At 45.8% G+C, this 18,110-nt stretch overlaps 1 protein-coding gene across 3 annotated transcripts in view; it reads right to left on the bottom strand.

Annotated features, from left to right (window-relative positions):
- LOC111266891 (uncharacterized) overlaps nt 1–17,491 on the bottom strand; it is a 71,282-nt gene extending 53,791 nt beyond the window's left edge. The window contains exons 1-2 of one of the 3 annotated variants that reach the window (XM_086971125.1): nt 16,638–17,491; nt 15,515–15,644 (exon numbers count right to left, since the gene is read on the bottom strand). The gene's annotated coding sequence lies outside the window, so the exon portion shown is untranslated. Of the gene's footprint in view, nt 1–15,437; nt 15,456–15,514; nt 15,645–16,637 lie in introns of those variants that run through there. The other 2 variants (XM_086971124.1, XM_086971126.1) reach the window with 2 other exon arrangements.
- Between the last annotated feature and the right edge of the window lie 619 nt (nt 17,492–18,110).

The following is an 18,110-nucleotide window of genomic DNA, read 5'->3' as shown; positions in this document are numbered from 1 at the left end:
TATGAAAAGAACGTGCGTTTGAATTATAGTTAGACAGGTTGTCGCCAATGTTATAAGCAGCTGTGTGCTATAAAAGCAAACAGATATTTTTCGAAGTTGATTAGTTAAGCTAAAATTGAAAGTAGCTTTTCTCAAGCTGTACAAGCTTTGGGGTGCGGGGGTGCGTGCGTTCAAGCTGTCCAGTCTAGGCTAGCTGTGATTCCACGCTGTCGAAGAAGCCATCTGTTACTCTCAACGAGCTAAGCCAAGCCTTAGCATTATAGGGGATTACACGCTGACCAAGTTTCGATCAGCAGTGGAATAGCCGGAGTCCGGAATTGACCAATACTTCCGATCGTTTTGCTTTTAGGAGCCGTGCGGTCTTTATCCATAACGTCAGCGTCGTTCGCTCGCTCGCTCGCCCAAGATATCGAATGAGGGTGACACGAAAATGAAATGTCGCCGACGTTCTGTGCTGTGTTTCAATTTAACCTTCATACATATTGGACTGATATCTTTGAACAGCAGAAAAGAGCGCGTATTTCTTATTGTTGATGACGAGTACCGCCTACTCTCGCGATCGCCTTATTTGCTACCAGCGATGGCAAAGAAACGGGACTGACCTCGTTATTGTTATCACAACGAAAACTGTGTTTCGTCGCCGATTTCACTGCGAACAATTCTATCTGTATACACACACTCGCGGTTTATCTAAACTGTTACTTTTGGTCGTCCAACTCAAATAAATGTCCTGATAGTAAGCCCGTAATATAAAACGCTTTATCTTTCAGCTTTTTTTTTTTTTTCGGTCTCTAAGCGTTCCGAGATAGCTGATTTTTTTCCTTAATCTTGTAGCGTATCTAGAGATATATATATAGTTGTCAATATGCCTGCGAGTGTTTTAACAGATTGAGTTCAACTAAATTTTGAAAGAGCTGGTACTGATTCGAAAAACAAAAATGTGTTGATAAGGCGGCCCGCGGGGAGACGTTTAGCAAGTAGTATGGTTTTATTGATGGAACATTTGGTGGCCACGGTTACCGTTAGCAAAGTTCATCGGGACTTTTGGTCTTTTCTAAACGCCTAACTGACTAATAAAATCTATGCATTCGTCAGCTTCATCATACAAAGCTTTTAGCGCGTGCCAACCAATCTATTGGGTTTTGCCTCTGGGTGCTGAGTCACAAAAGCAAATGATTGGACATATATCCACTTTGCTATCTGTGGAAATGACTACAATCTATCTGGCCAAATATTGACTACATCCGAAAAATTAACTTGAAAAATTAGCTACAGTTACTTGTCACAGCTATCCTATATCTGCAGCGTGTGATGTACTCATTTGCCGTGTCGGTTGGCACTGCGAACGTCGTCGTGTGGTACTCGCTTGTCCCAGGACAAAGCACCCGGCCAGACAAATGCCCAATGGGACACGCATCTCGCGTCCGCCTTCTTTAGCATGACGCATCGCATTGGCCCTCAAACCTCGATGACCGCACTTGCCCTCATGTGTTGCAGTCATTCACGTTTTGTCGACGACTTTGATGAAACGGCGAAGTACACGTTTGCTAACAGAATCTCCAAAACAGACCCCCGGCTAGTGATGACGAGGAGACGGCAGCCTTCGTGTCACGTTGACCAACATTACTATCTGCATCAGCAGTAACTAGGATTAAACAAGGAGCGGGTGAGGGTCGTCGTCTGCGCTGCTGCACTTTACTGATCGGTCACCTTTTACGGCAACGTTCCATCATTTTCTCCCATGTTCCTTCTGCTAGTGCTGTTAGGTCTGCTTTGAGTTTCCTGTCGTCGTTGTCGTTACTTTCGCACGTTATAGCCGCTAAGGTGACGCTAAGGTAGTACCCCTTCAAGTTTACAAATAAGTGACCATGTGTCGACAGCCAGCGAATTTAGCTTATACAAGTGTCGGCTGAACTGCCCAGCAAATTTACCAGAAGAGACTCTTTTGGCGGACTGACCGGAACAGCGGCATCAAATAGCCCTCTTCCAGTTGCGCTCGATTTGTTGAACAATAGAAACAGCGGCGGCAGTCTTTGTTAGGCGGCATAAGCGCCGGCAGGAATACCTGCGAACAACTTTTATCGGCTCTCACAAGCCTAAATTCTGTCACGTAATTATCATATCATTCACACATCATATAGAAATCACTTCCATGACCATCATTATTATTGTTATTATTACAAGTTTCGCCGGCTAGTGCACGTTGGCCCCATTGAGAACCAGCTAACGAACATTTCTTCGAAGTTCCACTTCAAAAGAGTAACTGTACATTGTATCCTATGCCGTGTTCCAATGTTTATGTCGTGTTCTTATGACCGTGTCTCTGCGCATAAGAATACGACTTTGTTAGTGACGCCACGAGACAACAGAGTTACTTGTTCTGCAGTCCCTACGGCACAAACATAGACCCATACCATTACAAAACTACCCGTTAACCGCTACGTATGGTTATGATAGTTACCGGTAGCATCCAATTGCTTCTCGTATACGTTTCTGTGTACTTGTGTATGTGAATTATTTTTTATAGTTTATCGTGTGCTGCATCAGGCCATACTACCGCAGAATCGTTTGCCTGTGTAAGTGCGCCACAGCGAAATGGACATAAGGACACCGGAATACACAAGTGAAACTAGAGCACACTAAGGCGAAACACCTTTGTGTTTGTCAGCAGCTTCGAAGATCAGACAGTCGAAGAAAGCATCTGGCACCAGTCAAACACAGCCATCAGCTTCTGCGTGCTGGTATAAGGCGTAGCATCACCAAGACATTATCATCTATCTATCTATTTACTAAATAATGATGCTGTTGCCGTAATCGCTATTCCAATCAAATCATCCGATGATCAAAATTGGCTGGCAGCGAGAAAGGGAGGGCACGGTGGCGATCGGTGAGGTAGCTTGTATTGAGGTTGCATTTATTTCGAAAAAGTTTCCCTATGCAGTTGCAAAGTTTGCAAAGTCAAATTGAACCCAGTCAGATACCCATTTGGATCGTCCACTTACATGCATTGGAAGGGGTGCAAAACAGTCACATTGTGCAGATTTCCGTGCAGTGGCTGTCATGCACTTGTCGAACGTTGGTTTTGACGACCAGCTCAGCCACGTATCCTTTACCCTTTACAGCAATGCTTTCAATGTGCCTAATTCAATAATCAGTCTAGCTTGTAGTTTCCCGGCACCTATGCGTACTTCTCGGTCTGTTTATACATAAGCCTAGTCCGAGCGATCGAGTCTGGTAAAATCCTAAATGGACTATTACGGCTTGTCCTTACACCCGTACACTTCTTAAAGAAATTCGCTCTAATCATGTATCGTACCTTACAGACACCTATTGCTACCCATCAGTACATTCAGTCAACAGTCTGTGTTACACCTGTTCACCCGTATACCAGTAAATCTATGGCGAATGGATCGCATGACGACAGCGTCATATTGGAATTTATAGAGTCTGCCAGTGATAGCAGTAGCAGCGGTAATGGTGAGGACAGAAGCAATGTGCATTTGAACTTGTTGTTTATTTATTTTACCTCTCGTTCTTTCGGCCCTCGCTCGTTCCCTGCCTCGTTACGGCCGTTATCTAGTCATTCAGTCTGTCAGCTGCAAAATATATATGATGCCACCCACCGTGGCAGCCTCAGCGACAGCATAAGTGTGCTCTTGGTTACCCCATCCCGTTGTCAGTCCGTATTTCTCTCGCTAAGCGCCGAAAACCGATGACTTTTCAGCAATGATGACATACAGATCACTACAGTCAGAACGACGACGGCAACCGAAGCGACAATGGACGAATGCGAGAGCGGCGTTTACCAATTGGCGCTTGGTCAACCCGCCAGTTAGAGCGACCCACATACAAACACATAGATACACTCATTGATTGAATCGGTAGACACCACCGGCCGTTAGGATCTCAACGGAATCTACCGCTTTCCGTTGCTTCTCCGCTTCGGAGTCGTTTAAACAATAAACGAAAAGATTATCCTGTAATGGCAGCCGGTGAAAAAAACAACGGCGATAAGAGAAATAGTAGAAAAGACTGGGCAGCCGGCAAAGGAACTTGTTTGAGGTATTCAACACTGCCTCTTTTAACAGAGCAGCTCGTCGCTGCTGTCTAAGCAGATTTCGTCGCATTGTGTGTGTGCTGATTATATATATACATATATATGTGCGTGTGTGTGTCTTTTACGTAATCTTCTGATGGCTCCTCGGCAGCGAACAGCCGGTCGCGCCACGGGTCGGTCGAAATTATCACGATTTTCCCACACGGTCAAGGGTTCTTATTGCGTTTGTCCGCCTATCTATGTATATATTTAGGTATGTATCTATGTTCATGTTATATCTTCTTCGTTTTCTTCCCTTCTTGTGCCTTTTCGAGCTATTCGATATATTTGTTCGTTCTATACAATTTTTACTTCTTGTATGTATAATTATCTATCATATATTTTGTTTCATTTTTCCCAGACACGCCTTTTCGCTTAAAGCGAGGTTGTCTAAGGTGGCCTGACTCGTGCTACTGATGGTAACCCGCATTAATGGCGACCGCAGCGCACATCTTCATTGTTGTCACGACGATCTCTAGACGCCACCTTAACATTGCGCTTCTAATTCGTCATTGAATCCGGACCACGGCCTTCTGAGCGTGACTAACCATCGGCTCGCTGCCCTACCCCGACGACTGCTGGCCTGACAGCGTGGAGTCTCGTTCAAAGTCGAATGAATTTTGATTTCTAGCTACTGACAAGATGAAATCATCGGTTGTTGAAACAATCGCATGTGCTCGAATGGCAACGAAGCGGCGGCGGCGGCGGCGGCGGCGGCGGCGGCGGCAGGGGCAGCAGTAAGTACGGACTGTCATTACGAGACGTTAGAGGAGGACACGGACGCTCCCTTATTGAAAACGCGTGACTGCAAACGGATGAATTTTACCGCGCCGGCGTATCCGCCAACGACGAATAAGCGCCATGTCACCTTAAACATAAGGAAATCATTTTGAAGTGATTGTTTATCAGTGTATAACGTGCGGTAAGAGGAATAGCAATGAAGCAGGCAAACAGTAGCGGGTCAACATCGAAGCTGACGTCGCTGCGTACACTTTTACATGGAAGGCTTGATGAGTCGTTTTGAAGTCACTGTCGTTGTTCTGCCCATTGTTGTTGCAGCGATTGCGTTTGTTACCAGCTCGAACAACCGTGAGATTCTTGTCGTCTCGAAGCGAGGTCCGAACGAGATCATATGGCCAGCCAACTGCTTTCTAGCTGATGTCACGAAGTGTAGTGAAGCAGTCTTCCTTCGCTCCGCATGGCCTACACGAAATGCAAGAACTCGAACGACAACGATAGTACAATGTGCTTGTTTCTAGTAGCTGGTTAGTACGGTAGCAAAACGGAATGGCGGTAATAAGTATATGCGCTTCCATTAGTAATTTCCAGGAGTTCATGTCGGCGGGCTATTGCTGCCTTCACTGCCTTGATGCGGACACAGGTTCTAATGAAAACTGTGTCCTGTCAAAAAGTGAGGCTGAATAATTTCACAACGCAAGGCAACATCATTTCATTTGAGGATTTGAGAAGAGATCGTAGGTGGAAACAAAACGATGTGTGTACAGTGGCTCAAATCGAAATACAGATCACAAAAGAGACATGTACTTCGTTACGGCCTGTGTCCCGTACCCCTAGTATCCGTCAATGACTCGACGCCACCTTTAACTCTGAAAGTGATATAAAAGCTACTCGCGAACATCTACTTTGGGTGCTCGTCAATCAAATAATCATAACAAAAGTTTCTTCCATACGTCCATCTCATATCTTACTGTTCGTGCTTTTGTTGTTCCCCTTTGTATTTCTTTTAAGTTGACTCCTTCGCCCCCCCCCCCCTCTCTCTCTCTCTCCCTCCCTCCCTCCCTCCCTCGCTCTCAATCTAAATTTTTAATAGTTCTTCGAAAACTTCGATTTTCTTAAAATCAATATTATCAACGGCGTCAAAATGCTTACTTGTAGATAATGGCTCAAAAAAAAAGATCGACAACAGAATCTCATGCGGAGCTTACTCGTTCAAACCAGAGATTCCTTTTCGGGAACTTGTTTTCGCCGCTTGTTGCCGTACGTTGGACTAGCACTAGCAGGATCACTTAAACAACTGCTCGCCGTGAACCGTATTAGATGCGCCAACACTCTGCTAGGACAAAGTAGGCCCGACCTGACTGAGTATCCTGAGGCTTAAGAACGCTGAATTAACGCAGTTGTCCAAAGGGCGAGGGTTGTTCCCTTCGAAAGCCTTGTCGTTCGTTTATCGGTTCAGCGCTCTATTTGCAGGTCACCCACAAGAGCCACACATCAGGGTTGAGACAAGTTGGCAACAAAGAAGTCATAATGATATGACCGTTACCACAGCCGCTGTTGAAGCCTAAAACAGCGTTAACCGTTTCACTTCATCAAACGTTGTCCTTCGGCTTGCTCTCCTTTTCCGTCTTCAGCTTTTTGTCCATGTGTGTCAATTAACCCCGACTAAGCAGCCAACGCGACCGTACGCTGCTGCCACGACCTGCTGTGGATGGCTTTGCCGCCGGCATCTCTGCTGTCGATGTTTCTGCGACGCTGCCGTCTACTGCAGCCGCCGCCGCCAGGGGTTCGTAGCCGCATACAAAGCTCGGCACCTGGCTGCAGTGGGATCGTCCGCTAACGCCCTTTTTTTATTTTCTCTCTCTATGGAGCTTCCGTATTTGCGAAAGTGTAGGAAGCGAAGAGTTGTACGTGTGTCAGCATGAGCTGGCTGCGGGCAAGTGGGTTAGCTGCTGGATAAACAGCAACAACGGCAGTCGCCGCTCGCGATGAGTTGATGTGTGTCGATGCATGTATACACATATGTAGGTTATTGCTGAGCCGCTATTTGCTCTCCTTCTCGTCGTCTGTGTCTCTTCGCGTTCTCGCATCGCAAAGAGGCGCCTAACGATGGTCTCCTGCGTTCGGCTTCTTCTTCTTCTTCTTCTTTTCATTTTTGTTCGTCGCCTTCGATTGTTTATGCGGCTTTCGCTGCCGCCGCTGCTGCTGCAACCGTCAGCGCTGCACATTGCGTCTTAGTTGTGGTATAGGAGACGACGCACGTGCGCGTGGCCAAAGAAGACGCGAACCGATCGCGCGACGGACAATGACGAACGAAGGCGATCGGGTGAAGACGCCAAACGGAGAGCAAAGCAGGAAAAGTGACGCAAGAGACGACGCAGCTTTCTCGAACACCACAATCGGCACCGCTATGGAGAGCATCAACAAAAATTATAGCAGCAAAAGATGCGCCGCCGATACAACGGAAAAAACAACGTCAGGGCATCAAATTTAAGGGAACGATGCTAGCGATCGCATCAGAGATAGAGAAGTTAGGGCTGGAAATAGCGTGGATGGCCAGCGAGCATTTGGCAACCACGGCTATAATTACGACGACGGTGTCCCCCCACACCAACGACAATAAAGATGTTGCCGACGACACGTACCATAGGAACCAGTATATTGCATAGCATACGTAAGCCCATGTTTTATTTTTACCGTATGTGACTGTGTATCGGTCCCGAGTATCGATACGATACGACATGGATGTCTCACCACATAGTGGGGATTCGTTTTCGCAGATGCCACTTTCATCGCGGTCGTCGGCGGGTGCGCTCGCATCTGGGGTGCGCGGAACTGAATAAAGCTGGCAAAAAAAATGGTGAACACGGTAAAGTTCTGACAGCACGTTGGATGTGAACGGTGCGATGAATAAAGCGGGTCGCTCAGACAGATATATTTTTACCCTAGGCGTTTATAGGCGACAGAAGATAGAAGCAGGACGAATCAGGCGCGAAAGTCAGAAAAATGAAAGCTTGCCAGAGAAATAAGGGAGGAAGAAAATACAGGTCAAAAAAACAGCGTAAGGACGCACGCGACTCGTCGCCGTATTTTCGATAGACATTCCATGTATCTATATATAGATAGATAGATACATCATGGCTATTTGATTTGTTTAGTAGAACAAAGCCGACGGCAATAGCGTCGTCACCCCCGCTGGCTCCGATCCCAGTGATGATAACGCCATCCATGACAATGTTCAAGCGACGCTGGTTGACTGCTTACCGCACCATAAACATTTCGAGGGATGGCGCATGCCGAAAATGAGCGCCGATCCTCCTAGATGACGTGCATTGTGAGTACGTACCGTAGCGAAACGTATTGAAATGCTCCAATGTGAAAAGTACCTATTTAAAATTGAAAAAAATATTTTCATCCTATAATGCATTATAGGTAACTTATTACTATGTATTTTTATCTTACTTAATATTTAAAAAAGACTTATTTGTTAGTAATTATGTATTCCAAATAGATTTTTATAATGCTATCTCGTTACCCTTTTAAGTTGATATAATGAGGTGGACAAATATCTTTCCAGTGGGGTTTGAGGTCAAAAACGCAGCAAGTTAATATCATACACCTAATGGAATCTAATTTCTACAACGGTCTTCCATTAACCGTATTGAGGACTATTGTTAGGCAAGATTTGTGTGAGTACTAACAACATACGAGTTGGCCTCCCGTTATTTTTCTAGTAGGAATTAAGGCCAGGTTTACCAAGATCGCAAAATGCAATTTAGGTCGTCAAGAAATTTTAGTGCAATTAAATCCTATCAACTCGATTGTTTATTCTTCATCTAAGAAAAGCCGATTTCTTGATTTTAAACAGGGTGAACTTAGACCTTTTAACACGACGACTCTTCATATGTGCACATGAGCAAACAATCGATCTACCCCCCGCTACTGGCAGGTGAGAAACAGACGGCGCTGAACTGGAGCTCTGATGAAACTCGACTTCATTTGGACGCAGTGGTGACGAAGATGAGGCATCCCGGTCCACTAGGTACGTCGCCACTGGCGTAGGTTTAACCATACATGGCCATGCATCATTATCAGAACATGCTTTATAGGTTCATCGACGAAGGCTTCAGCTCCCCATAAGGCTCAGGCAATCCTACTTGATTGCTGGTTCATGTCTACTGACACGGGGGCATTGTACGGTCAGGTGTACAGGAGCCATCCAGTCAGCGGCGGGGAGTCGTTAGCAGAGTCGGCTTGCCCGCTAGCGGGTTCTGTTTCTTGAGTGCACTCTGTCAGAACACGTTCAGGCCTATATATATACACATATAAACATTTAATGGTAATGGTCTTCTTAACTTATCCAGCGTTGCACCTGCGTGAAACAAGAGACTAGGCAGGCGGAGCGGTAGAAGTCGTAACCACTGGCAGACAGATAGCGAACCCCGGCGCCGGTAGCCATCAGTAGTCACATCCGTCGGGAATCGCTCGATGGAGAGCCCCTCACAACCGAAAGCAACACGAACCAATAGTAGCAACCGCAACTAAAGAAATGGCTGAGCGAACAACATGCGACAGACAGGGCGAGACGGCAACAAGATGAAGGAAGCAACTGTTTTCTGTGCAGCCCTGACAGCAGCGCTTGGTGACGCCGACTGCGCTGACGAACAAGTTAAACCGAGATGAAGGAACGAAATAGGGAAGCGATGGCGCTTCAGTTCTACACCTGTAGAGTGCCCTATCAATACCTACGGTCGCCTAAGAATAGCCAATGCAACAGTGACCTACGAGGAGTGCGCTATGGCGGTAACCGTACGACAGTGGCTGCGGTCAGGACAACGCGGCCGCCATGTTGCCTGTGGTAACAACCGGAGTAGCAGTGGCGGCGTGCACCTACAGAGATGGACACAAACCAGTAGGTACCCGTCACGTAGGTACGCACGGCTGCTAGCATGCGGACAAAGTCCTGGTAGGCAACGTTTTGGTAGGTGTGTGGATGGATACAAATATTGGCAGGTGGTAGCGCCTTGCACCACCTCTACCCCAAGGCGAATTATTATTACTTCTACTATGGACGCGTAATACATATTTAGCTGTCGAAAATCGATGCTGCATGTGAAAAACGGCTTCAATTTTTACGGAGCGGCACAGGTAGACGCTGGCAGACAAATACGAAGCCCCTGGATGGATCAACAAATTAGAAACGTCAGACGTTCATGCTGCCGTACTATCCTCTATAGTATACTGCAGAATAGTATTAGGATAGACCTGAAAATGCCATCGGTGGGACAGGCCGCCCTGAGCCGGCAGAGCCTGATCATTCCTGTTAATGCTAGAGCTGCCGTTGCTACTGCTGTCGGCGCTGCTCACTTATCGCACTGCCGCTAACGGCCTGGCTCGCTGGTCCGTTCGCTCGCGCACACGCACAGACAGACGGGTACACAGTCACACAGATAAGCGGAGAGTTACTGGACCAGAACCGAGTTAGTGGCCGTAAAGCAGCAGTCATCGCCGTTGCAGAAAACTGCAGTGGCAGAAATGGCGGCGGCGGCGGCGGCGGCGGCGGCAGCGGCGTCCATGCTGGAGACAGACAGTCTAACGCAAGAACAGAAAGTGGGGTGTACAAGGGTCGCGTCAACGGACAAGCAGCGGCAAGTATTCACGAGCCGACCAAGCGTCTTGTGATGCATTCAGCGACGGCAAAACCGTAGAATTATCTCGGAAGAAAATGCGTCAATGCCAGTAACGCGGTCAGGGAGTCGACAGATACGACCGAGCCAAAATATACGCAGGTGAAAAATACATTTAATATGGCGAGAACTCATCTCGAAGAAACACGTAGCAGCCACTGCTGAAGTTAATGTTCTATGCACTCTTTGTTGTACGTCATTAGTCGGTGTTTTCTGCAGTGGTGGACTACAAACTTACTTATTAAACTGATACGCATTACACATATATATCCTTTTTAGCTTGCTGTTACCGCGGCAACAAACACTGGAGCTTCGGTACTTACGATGAACGAAAAAAAAAAAAAGATAATGTACTTGAGCTAAAAAGTAACAAAAATAGAATTTAATCTAACTCGGTTAAACGGTATTATATTTAGTGCCAGACTGCAGGTGGCAGCGGCCGACGGTGTCATCAGAACCCACACTGAATAATATACGATAACTGTACAAATATAAGGTCTATGACCTTTTTCAGGTGAGCCAAGCAGAATAGTGCCAAGTAAATCTCTTGTGAAGCTCGACCTGATGGTGAAGCTCAAACACATTATAGAATAGATGACGGTAGAAGAATGAGTAAGTCACATGGCACTTGACGATTTTACCACTGACAGCCAGTGGGCAGAAGATACGACGATGTTCACTTATATGAAATCCCACCATATCGATTTGATAACGTTTTCTTGCTGGCCCTCGACAACCGCTATCGAGAGTATATCGGCGGTCAGTGATAATGATTGTCGAGTCGGTTAGCTTCAAAGGCGATCCGCTACCTTATTCCCAAGCTTTCATTGCGGTTAGCGTTCCAATGCGTCGCTAGCAATGGAAACTTCCTATTTGTCAAGATAAAAAATAACATATATAGAGATCTCTATATACAAAAAAATATGGGTTATTATTTATGCGTTACTTACTAATCGACCTAATCTACAACTAGGCGTTTTGTCAACTAATGAGCACACATGCGTTCGCTTTAGTTATATATACATAACATATTGTGATCGGCTCTTGTCGTCGTATACGCACGCGCTATCAGTTGCAGAAATCCCGGATAGATACAATTGCTTTGTTGACCTGTTACTAAATATAAATTTGTTTCGGTCTCCGCTTGCCATCATTGTGACTAGAGGCAGCATTCTCCTCGTGCTTCGTTTGCGACCGTTGTTAGAAGGAGACAAGGAGTGGCCCGAAATACCGCCGGCTGTGGTAGTTGACGAAGGCTTGTTACTGCTACTGCGTGAAAGAAGGGAATATTTAAGCAGTCACGTCCCCTTCCTTGACCAGATCTTTGTACTGGTAATGATTCTGCTTCTGGCTACTAACTATTATCAACTCGGTCTTTTTGCTTTTGGTATGATTGACGGGCGTTATACTGCTGTAACCCGCTGCCGAGTCATCGTCTCCACGGCGTAGCGATGGCCCGTACGGCACGTACAGACACACATAGACACAGAGTGAAACGAAAAATGCCACAGGGCCTTCTATGTAGATATAAATCTATATTCTATCTATTATATCGTTTATAGTATCAACAGCGGCCCATTTCGATTTCAGGGAGTATCCGATTTACCGCTAGCGTTTACTTGTATTTTATAATACCTGACTTGATTTGTGACATCTTTCCCGCTGTGTCCTGCTCAGTTTATAGACAAACCGAAATGTGTTGAGAAAAGCTTGAGGTTGACGCATTTGATTTCAAAAAATTTGTTTTCTAAATTTTTCTAATGTCCATAAAAAAGCGGTGGGTATGCAAGTCAGTAGGTTTGCGTCTATTGTACTTGAAGTGACCCAGTGGATGTACCTAATATAAGCAGGCAGGGCATATTTCGCATACAATTCGCATCTTCACTTTTGCCCCTGACGTATGGGGCAAACAAATCTTGTTAGAGTAGTTTGTCATTATTTATCATACGTTATCAGTGCGTGCGTTTAGGAGCTCGATCTGCTTTTCAGCATCGATTTCTGCTATAAATTATTTATTGGACGAGAATGACGAGGGGGAAGGAATCAGACTAATGCTAGATCATCGGCTGCAGTGGTCGCTGCACGGCGTGTCAAAGAGAGCTGAATCAACTCGATGGGTCTGCCATACACGGTACACAGAGATATTGATATGGAATATAACTCACCATTAAATAATCATTTCTAGCATTTTCCAAATGTATTTTCGCTCTGCCCAGTTGGTCGTAACGTCGTCAGCTATTTGGCCGTCGTCACAAATTGCACTGCATACAAAGGACTCCCAGTTTGTCCGATCTTTAAATTAACCGATTCGGTAATGGTTAGAGGGGCGAGAAACGACAGCGGTAACTGGCGGAATCCGGCCAGACGTTCCCTAGCAACCATTGTATTCTCTTCGTGATAACATCATTAGGCAGACAGAGCTCTACGGGACGTTATCTTACGATTAAGCTTTTTTCATCGGTTCGATTCTGTCACGGTTATCTAGTGTCTTTGCCATAGATTAGTCGACAACCAGCCATCGTCGGCTGTATAGGGGCAGGACAACTTCGGAGGTAACGCTCCTTCAGTGTCTCCTCACTGAAATTTCATTTGTGACCCATCACCTCCCTGCTCCGCTCTCTTTCCATTACTTTTCGATTTTGGATTTTGTTTCTATCCGACTCGACATTACAGGAGCAAATTTCTGTTTCGTATTGTTACATTAATGTTTCGTCAGCTGACGATTATGCCGCCAACACGTCTTGACTCGTTCTTAGTGCATAAAGCGTTTCCAGCAGCGATAGTTTGTATTCATACTTTTGTAGATCCATCTTTTATGCTTCCTATCTTTCTCTTTGTTGTCTAGATTTTTTTCGAGCTACAAAGGGAAAGTATAGATGACCGTCATCGCATCCACATTGAGCACCAACGGCCTGGTGTAGCCCGGGCCGCCGATAACGGCCAGTACTGACACAAACGATTCGATAATCATTTTCAATTATTATATCTCGATTATGACAGCATCAACTATACAGGTTCTCTTGTTTTCGGGTCGGAAACCGAGCTTCTTCATGCCGTATATCTATGGCAGCGCTCTTCATTGTGATTGATTCTCCACTGTGTTCCATTCCCATGCTCGAGTAAGCGCTTCGCCCGTGACGCTCATGGATGCCCGTTTCCATTCTTTTTTTTTGTTTCACATATTTGTCGTTCCCAAAAGCACGGCTATGATTATTGTCGATTGTGGCGAGCAGTTGCGGCAGTGCCATCAGTTGTTTCTGATATTACATTTCTCGTAATCATAATAGTAATAGTTATTATGTAATGATCAAATCGGCCAAAGTGATATTTATATTATCCAAAATAGCAATACAACATTGCGGTTGGCGACGCGTTCGTGGGGTGTAGCGTATGACGCGAAGCGACCCCGTACGATATAATGGAAAACATGTAAAAATGAAATGGTAGGTAAGCTCACCATAGACTACGAGTGAAAATAACTAAACTATATAATATTACATAGAACTGATTTGGCTCAACTGTTTCTTATTTGTCAGCACGAACCAGCTTTATTCGTCATTAATCAATTCGTACAGGTGGTTTTTGGTTCGGGCCTAACGGCTCCATGAAGCACGTGGCAACCTAGTCAGAAATAGTACGTCCTTAAATCTCATGCAGAGCAAATAGACGTCGTTGGTCGACCCAAAGCCTTACCCCCCGAACCCATTTTACCCAACTACACTAATAAAGATCCACCATCCACCCAAGCAAGGGAAGGTCAGTGAATGAAACCGCAAGCAGCGTTCCTCTCTCTCGTGTCAACAAGTAGAAGGAAAAAGGCCCAATCGTAGGCTGCCGCAGGCCTTCCGCCGTCGCTGTCCTCTGCATTGTCGTATGATAGGGCTAGCTTCGGTTCTGACCAAAGCGAAGAAAGATCCCACGACAACCGCTAATCACAGCCACAAAACTGAACCGCGCGGAAAAAATCTCTGTCGGTATTGCCGCAACTGTACGACGACTCCCGTTCTGCGCGAAGCCGTCTGACTCATCCGGAAGAGAGAATCACAACAGTTGATTGCTGTGATTGCTCGCCAACACGGCTTCATCGCCAACGCCGCTGGCGCATTAACCAGATTCGGTAATTCTGCCAGTCGTCACCGACCCATTGAGTTCATGGGTAGAAAAGTAGTAGCAAAGGAAAACGAAGTTGACTGGTAAAAAGGGAACTACGAAACGAGATGGAAAATCGATCGTAACCTCGTCGAATCAAGCTTGTTTCTAGAGAAAAACCCATCATAGATAGAAAGAAATAAAAAAAGGGGAAGGTAAAGATGATAAGGCAACCAGCTAGATTAGAAACGAATGAATTTGTATGTAATTATTACGCATTTCTATCTGCGTATGTGGGCGGTCTGATTGTGGGCCGCAACGAAGAAATGAACAAGGAAAGAGAGAGACTGTTTAGAGCGCTTGAATAATGATATCAATACATCCAGTTCTGAAAATAGGGACGAGCAGAATGAGCCAGATTGAATTCAACGTCAAATCGGTGGAGCAGCGCAAATGAGACGACAAAAAGCTCGATAGGTGGATCGATAAATGAGAGCGACCAAGGGATAACGGCACCTATATATATATATACGCAACAACTTCTTAGCTTGATTTTTTTGCTTTGTGTTACCATCGCTAAGACATTGAGCTTCGAGCAATATTTATTCCATAAATGCCTTCCTAAGTAAGTCGTTAGGCTAGTGCTATTAGCAGTTACTGCGTCGTAAAGTACATCTCAATAACGGCATTTACCTGGTGTGCAGCCCAGGAAAGCTCATAAAGAATAATTAAAATGTGGATAAATTTTCCTCCTCGAGACCGATTGATTAAAACGACAAAAAAAAAAAGTCACACATTTGTCAACAAAGGAAAATATAAGTACGTACTGAGGTATCTATATTACAGCATACAAATCGTCTATTACTTAATGACGATATGTTAACAATAGAAGGTGATGACTAACGCTGATGGGGCGGAACTTCGTGAATCGGGACAACGGTGAACATGGTATGTCGTGAAACTGCAAATGGGGTGATCACTTAATGGACGCTTATACGGCCTGAGTAAAGCTGTGAAGTGAATGGCAAAACGGTCTGAAACGTAACAATGGAACGACAAAAAATAGCGCAAATTTTTGTGGGCTGACTTTTTCAGTATTGCAACAAGCGTCCAATTATTCAACAGTAGTTGTAAGGGTAAAGCTGCGTACGATCCTTTCTCGTAAATTAATTTAGATAAATGTCCGTTTTAGCTGCGCTATAGTAGTTTACGACTGTTCGTCATTAGAACATATGACATATACACGATACCACAATCAAATAAAAATAACGATACAGCTTCGCCTGTTTGTAAACTTTTTTAAACGCTTTTCTATAGTCTAGTGATATTACATCAGCCTTAACAGACAATGCGGTTGCCTAGTGATCTCCGATAGGTTTCGCGCAGTTGCGCAGATATGCCAGCTCAAACTGAACGCTTTTTTAGTAATATGACGTTCACGATGGGAAAACATTGACAAATTCGGTTAATTGGAAACACGCTACCACAGTTGTCTATCATGCCACTCTAAAAAACGCCACATAATTTCGAAATGTGTTTGGCGCCAAAAATCGTAAGGAAACAGTCAGGAAGGAGCAATAAGTTTAGGCGCTGGTTTGCTTCCATTGAGCTATGCCGTTGAGTGATACAGGAATAAGTCTGAGACTAACTTCCAACAGTTTTCTCCATTGTACCACAGGCTTCAGTTTAATTTTGCTGACATTATTTTCGATGTACATCTAGTCCGCATTATATTTTAGTATCTAGAAGTGTCTTAAGCGTGCCACAAGTCAGTCACCTGGTAGCAAATTTTAGGGGTCACGATAGAAAAATATGTAAATTGGTATAGGCATGAGGAAACAACGCTGTCAGCTTAGCGATAATATATAGTTCGCCACTTTTAGTCCCAATGACGGCTAAAACGCCGCATTACACTGTCTTCTTCAGTACAGAGTCAGAGGTAATATGTGTTTGGAGATTATTATACCTTTCGATATTTTTAAACTTTCTATTGACTCTGCCGGCAAATAACTACTTGAATAACTTACATTTGTCTTGCGAGTTGACAATGCTGGGCGACCTCTGAGTCAACACTGTAAAGTATTAAGAAGCAAAAACTCTAATGAAAGACAGACGTTTGACAAGCCGTTAATTAGCCAACAAGGGTTCAGGTGAGGTAAATTTTCCACTCGAGGTCACAAATAAACAGGTCTGACGAATTGACGGTTCACGAGGTAGTAAGTTTACTCTCACTTTGTCATTTAAGTAACTAAGATGATAGCGTAGGTCTGCGGGGACACTTTAACACAATCGTAAGTTTAGTAGAACAAGGTTCTATAATTCGCAGGACTAGCCAACCTTCCTTAGTCGGATCACTTCTCACGTGCGCTCCTTGTTAGAGAGAAAGCATTTACTGACACCGGCTTTGTTCACAGGCATTACCCGCTGTAGAATTGATGGAGAGTCACAACAAACCCGTTCGGATAAGTCAGTACCAGCCGAGGAGAGTTGGTCGGATCCGACCGCCTGACACTGTCTACACTCACGTTTGCTTTCACACTCAAGCAATCAGCTACTGGCCACTTTATCTAACTGTGCGCGAGCGCTCTGCTCAGGAACAACAGTCTCCCTTGAGCCTCCCTGCTGCGACCGTGTCCGACCACCTCTGATTTGCGACTGACTGACTGACTGACTGACTGACGCTGCGTCGTGACACGCGCTGTTCTTTCTGGTGTTCAAGCACTATTGTTACCTATGAAATGAAGCAGGAGCCTGTTTGTCTTCTGCTGGTTAAAGCTGCGGCCGCTACTGCTGTCGTCAATTCTTCCCCAGTTATAAATGATGCTGCTGTTGCTACTGCTGCTGCAGTCAGCGCCGCTAATACTGGGTGATGGCTATGATGGTACGGAACGGCGCTACCACCAGACGCCGTTACGGAAATCACCGCATGTCCGCCGCGAGAGGTGATTGGAGAGAGGGCGGCAGCAGCCGTAGCGAGTTATGATAGCGAAGACGGCGGCGACGGCTGACTCCAGCTCCAGTTGGCCCCGCCCTCCAGGCACATGGCGCTCGATTCCACTCCCGCAATCACTATTGTAGCTGGCGCGGCGGCAGCGGCCACGGCCTCCGAGAATGGCAGAGCGCGCCGCGCAGACCCAGTCAGCAGCATCATTCGATCTCCCCGCTAGCGACACGTACGACATCTACGAAAGCGAGTGCGCCACAGTGCCCAGAGTGAGGCATTCTGCTATTGCAGCGGCCACTGCCGCTGCTGCTGCTGCTGCTGCTACTACTGCCGCTACCAGGTGCTGATCCGGCACCAGAGGCTGATGGAGTGAGAGTAGAAGGACCCGTAAGCGAATGCTACAAGCGTTATTGGTAGCGTCTGCTGTCGCTGTCGTCAGAATCGCTAGCCGAGTCACTGCTATCAGCCTGAGAAGGTGGACGGACTGGAGCTTTCTGCCACTGGGCGCTAGCAGTGTGCCACGAAGCTATTGGTAATGTCCTCGAGTGCTACACCG

This window comes from Varroa jacobsoni, unplaced genomic scaffold (assembly GCF_002532875.2).
Source record: "Varroa jacobsoni isolate VJ856 unplaced genomic scaffold, vjacob_1.0 scaffold_1125, whole genome shotgun sequence".
NCBI lineage: Eukaryota > Metazoa > Arthropoda > Arachnida > Mesostigmata > Varroidae > Varroa > Varroa jacobsoni.
This window is presented reverse-complemented; position numbering and strand designations above follow the sequence as displayed.